The 5,532-nt window shown below is 38.9% G+C and overlaps 1 pseudogene; it reads left to right on the plus strand.

Annotated features, from left to right (window-relative positions):
* The first annotated feature begins 1,931 nt into the window (after window positions 1-1,931).
* On the plus strand, window positions 1,932-4,422 carry LOC126934648 (cTAGE family member 15-like; annotated as a pseudogene).
* Window positions 4,423-5,532: the final 1,110 nt, after the last annotated feature.

Below are 5,532 nucleotides of genomic sequence, written 5' to 3' on the forward strand. Positions count from 1 at the left end.
CTGGGAAAATTGACTAGCCATAAGTAGAAAGCTGAAACTGGGTCCTTTTCTTACTCCTGATATGAAAATTGATTCAAGATGGATTAGAGACTTAAATGTTAGACCTAAAACCAGAAAAACCCTAGAAGAAAACTTAGCTAATACCATTCAGGATACAGGCATGGGCAAGAACTTCATGTCTAAAGCACCAAAAGCAATGGCAACAAAAGCCAAAATTGACAAATGGGATCTAATTAAACTAAAGAGCTTCTGCACAGCAAAAGAAACTACCATCAGAATGAACAGGCAACCTACAGAATGGGAGAAAATTTTTGCAATCTTCTCATCTGACAAAGGGCTAATATCCAGAACCCACAAAGAACGCAAACAAATTTACAAGAAAAAAACAAACATCCCCATCAAAAAGTGGGCAAAGGATATGAACAGACACCTCTCAAAAGAAGACATTTATACAGCTAACAGACACATGAAAAAATGCTCATCATCACTCACCATCAGAGAAATGCAAATCAAAACCACAATGAGATACCATCTCACACCAGTTAAAATGGCGATTATTAAAAAGTCAGGAAACAACAGGTGCTGGAGATGATGTGGAGAAATTGGAACACTTATACACTGTTGGTGAGACTGTAAACTAGTTCAACCATTGTGGAAAACAGTGTGGCAATCCCTCAAGGATCTAGAACTAGAAATACCATTTGACCCAGCCATCCCATTACTGGGTATATACCCAAAGGATTATAAATCATACTGCTATAAAGACACATGCACACGTATAATTATTGTGGCACTATTCTCAATAGCAAAGACTTGGAATCAACCGAAATGTCCACCAAGGACAGACTGGATTAAGAAAATGTGGCACATACACACCATGGAATACTATGTAGCCATAAAAAAGGATGAGTTTATGTCCTTTGTAGGGACACAGATGCAGCTGGAAACCATCATTCTCAGCAAACTATCACAAGAACAAAAAACCAAACACTGCATGTTCTCACTCATAGGTGGGAATTGAACAATGAGATCACTTGGACACAGGAAGGGGAACATCACACATCGGGGCCTATTGTGGGGAGTCGGGAGGGGGAGGAATAGCATTAGGAGATACACCTAATGTAAATGATGAGTTAATGGGTGCAGCACACCAACATGGCACATGTATACATATATAACAAATCTGCATGTTGTGCACATGTACCCCAGAACTTAAAGTATATTTAAAAAAAAAAAAAAAGAAAAGAAAAGAAAAACAAGCAGAGAAACAAAAATTGATACAGAAAAAAATGTCAGGCTTATGCACTAAATTATCCATAATTAGTTTAATTATGAATGGTCTATCAAGAGACAGATAATAGAAGAGTGTATTTAAAAGTATGACCCTTTCGTATATGTTTCTTGTATGCTGTGTACAAGAAACTCACTTGAAATTTACCAATCCAGGGCAGGCCAAATTAAAAGGATGAAAAAAGATATATTACACCAACATTAATGCAAGGAAAGCAAGAGTGCTTGTATGTATATCAGATAAAGCAAAGAAAATTACCAGAAACAGAGAGATTATGTAATGATCAAAGGTTTAATCCGTGAAGAAGACAGCAATTTTAAAAGTGTACTCACCAAACAACAGAGCTTCAAAATATGTGATGTGAAAATTGCCAGAACTAAGGCGGGTCGGGCTCGGACCTGCGCTGCCTCAGGCTGTAAAGTGTAACAAGGTGGCCGGGGCGGGGGGGAATGGGGGGCCGCAGCATGGGTCTGTGAGGCCTATGGGGTGCCCGCATTCCCCAGCGGCCCCCGCAGCCAGCTCCGCAGTGGTCCACTCCGGTTGGTTGCCGCCTGCCGATTCGGATTCCAGACCCAAGGCTGCGTGTTCTCCACCGTTTGTTGTGGCCGGTGTTACTGCGGTGATCCCAGAGCAGTTTGGCGCTATGGAGGAGCCCGGAGCTGCCCTATTTGGGATTGGTCCTGGAGGAGCTAGGCAGGGTTGTGGCAGCACTACCTGAAAGTAGGAGACCAGATTCGGATCCTTATGGTTTTCCATGGGAATTGGTGGTATGTGCAGCTGTTGTTGGATTTTTTGCCGTTCTCCTTTTTCTGTGGAGAAGTTTTAGATCGGTTAGGAGTCGGCTTTATGTGGGAAGAGAAGAAATACTTGCTGCAATGCTTTCTGGACTAATTGAAGAAAAATGTAAACTACTTGAAAAATTTAGCCTTATTCAAAAAGAATACGAAGACTATGAAGTAGAGTCATCTTTAGAGGATGTCAGCTTTGAGAAGGCGGCAGCAGAAGCACGAAGTTTGGAGGCAACCTGTGAAAAGCTGAACAGGTTCAATTCTGAACTTGAGGATGAAATCCTCTGTCTAGAAAAAGAGTTCGAAGAAGAGAAATCTAAACATTCTCAACAAGATGAATTGATGGCGGATATTTCAAAAACGATACAGTCTGTACAAGATGAGTCAAAATCTCTCAAATCACAAATAGCTGAAGCCAAAATCATTTTCAAGATTTTTCAAATGAATGAAGAACGATGGGAGATAGCAATAAAAGATGCTTTGAGTGAAAATTCTCAACTTCAGGAAAGCCAGAAGCAGCTTTTGCAAGAAGCTGAAGTATGGAAGGAACAAGTGAGTGAGCTTAATAAACAGAAAGTAACATTTGAAGACTCCAAAGTACATGCAGAACAAGTTCTAAATGATAAAGAAAATCACATCAAGACTCTGACTGGATGCTTGCTGAAGATGAAAGATTGGGCTGCTGTACTTGGAGAGGACGTAACGGATGATGATAACTTGGAATTAGAAGTGAACGGTGAACCGGAAAATGGTGCTTACTCAGATGATCCTCCAAAAGGAGCTTTGAAGAAACTGATTCATGTTGCTAAGTTAAATGTTTCTTTACAAACCTTAGAAGGAGAAAGAAACCACATTATTATTCAGTTATCTGAAGTTGACAAAACAAAGGACGAGCTTACAGAGCATATTAAAAATCTTCAGACTCAACAAGCATCTTTGCAGTCAGAAAACATGTATTTTGAGAGTGAGAATCAGAAACTTCAACGGAAACTTAAAATAATGACTGAATTATATCAAGAAAATGAAATGAAACTCCACAGGAAATTGACGGTAGAGGAAAATTACCAGATACAGGAAGAAGAGAAACTTTCTAAAGTGGAAAAAAAGATCAGCCATACCACTGAAGAGCTGGAGACCTATAGAAAGCTAGCCAAAGATCATGAAGTAGAATTGGAGAGAACTATTAATTTTTATCAAAGGCAGGTTATTTCCTACGAGAAAAAAGGACATGATAATTGGTTGGCAGCTTGGACTGCTGAAAGAAAACTCAATGATTTAAGGAAAGAAAATGCTAACAACAGACAAAAATTAACTGAAACAGGGTTTAAATGTGCACTTTTAGAAAAAGATCGTTCTGCACCTGATGTTTCAAATACAGCATTTGACAGAGAGCATTCCCCATATGGTCCCTCACCATTGGGTCAGCCTTCATCTGAAACGAGAGCGTTTCTCTCTCCTCAAACTTTGTTGGAGGGTCCACTCAGACTCTCACCTGTGCTTCCGGGGAGAGGAAGAAGAGGCCCAAGAGGCCCAGGGAATCCTCTGGACCATGAGATTACCAATGAAAGAGGAGAACCAAGCTGTGATACATTAACTGATCCTCACAGGGCTCCTTCTGATACTGGGCCCCTGTCATCTCCGTGGGATCAGGAACGAAGGATGATGTTTCCTCCACCAGGACAATCATATCCTGATTCAGGTCTTCCTCCACAAAGGGAAGACAGATTTTATTCTAATTCTGATAGACTGTCTGGGCCAGCAGAACTCAGAAGTTTTAATATGCCTTCTTTGGATAAAATGGATGGGTCAATGCCTTCAGAAATGGAATCCAGTAGAAATGATGCCCAAGATGATCTTGGTGATTTAAATATGCCTGATTCATCTCTCCCTGCTGAAAATGAAGCAACTGGCACTGGCTTTGTGCCTCCACCTCTAGCTCCAATCAGAGGTCCATTGTTTCCAGTGAATACAAGGGGCCCGTTCATGAGAAGAGGACATCCTTTCCCCCCACCTCCTCCAGGAACCATGTTTGGAGCTTCTGGAGGTTACTATCCACCAACGGATTTCCCAGGTCCACCACATGCTCCATTTGCAGTGAGAAACATCTATCCACCGAGGGGTTTTCCTCCTTACCATCACCCAAGACCTGGATTTTTACCTCACCCTCACATTCTGAAGGTAGAAGCGAGTTCCCTTCAGGGTTGATTCTGCCTTCAAAGGAGCCTGCTACTGAACATCCAGAACCACAGCAAGAAACCTGACAATATTTTTGCTCTATTCAAAAGTAATTTAGACTGATCTCATTTTCAGTTTAAGTAACTGCTGTTACTTAAGTGATTACACTTTTCTCAAATTGAAGTTTAATAAATTATAGTTCTTAGTATAGTATTTTGTAAATAAAGATTATTTAAACCAAAAGAAATTTAAGTGTGCTGAAGATAACTGCAACTCCAAACCTAACGCTGTGTAGTTCTATGTTTTGCCATCTCGAAGCAAAGTGGAACCAGAAATGAGAGGTAATGGTTTGTGAATCAATTGTCCTCTTTTTTATTGTCTGGTGAATCTGCTGATATATAGGCACTAACAAAATTGGCAGGCTAAATTTATCCCTTATGTGTACATTTGGTAAATGTGAAGCCAGTGTAGAAAGTATTCCAACTTTACTTTTGGAAATTGCAACACTTTGGAATTTTCTAAATGTATAAATTCTAAACTTGTAGCCCAACTGCCAATGTTATAATACTTATTCCTGGGCTACAAAAAACAAAACAAAACAAAACAAAAACCAAAAAATCACACATACAAAAACACAAAAAAACCTAGCTTGTAAGAAATGGAAGCTCATCATTCACTAAGGAAAACCCATTCTATTTTGTTTTCTGTGTTTAAAAAGCAATACCTTTACTTTAGTATAACTACAAAAAATTATTTTTCCAAGAGCAAAAAAGTTAGAATATTTTCCTTAATTCTCAATGTGGCAACTACACTAAAAAGGTATAAAAAGGGAAGGGACTGTAGTAATTCTTTCTGGAAATATATTTACTTTAGGTTCTCAAAAATACCCTCAAACTTTACCATGGCTTTTTAAATATTTTAAAATACCAGCTTTTCAAGGTCCTGTCTAGCACTAACATTGTTTTATGAAGTTGTTAAGTAATGAGAAAATAATTTTTGAAGAAGAATATAATTAATATACCTCTTACTCAAGCATTTAAAAAAGTAATAGATGTAGTAGTATACAGGCTTTTAAAAAATTTATTTAATACATCTAGTAAATTAAACTTATTTTTAACATTTATATCTGAACATGTGGTATGTGTTTTCTAGCTGGAAGTATGGGTGGAGTTTAGAAAAGGAATGAGGAAGATAAGTTTATCTGGAGTTGAAACCCAAACTAGGCAGATTTTATGGGAGCAACCTGCAGATTAGTGGCACCTACGAAAAGCACAGGGC

The sequence above is a fragment of the Macaca thibetana genome, chromosome 14 (genome assembly GCF_024542745.1).
Source record: "Macaca thibetana thibetana isolate TM-01 chromosome 14, ASM2454274v1, whole genome shotgun sequence".
NCBI classification, from domain to species: domain Eukaryota; kingdom Metazoa; phylum Chordata; class Mammalia; order Primates; family Cercopithecidae; genus Macaca; species Macaca thibetana.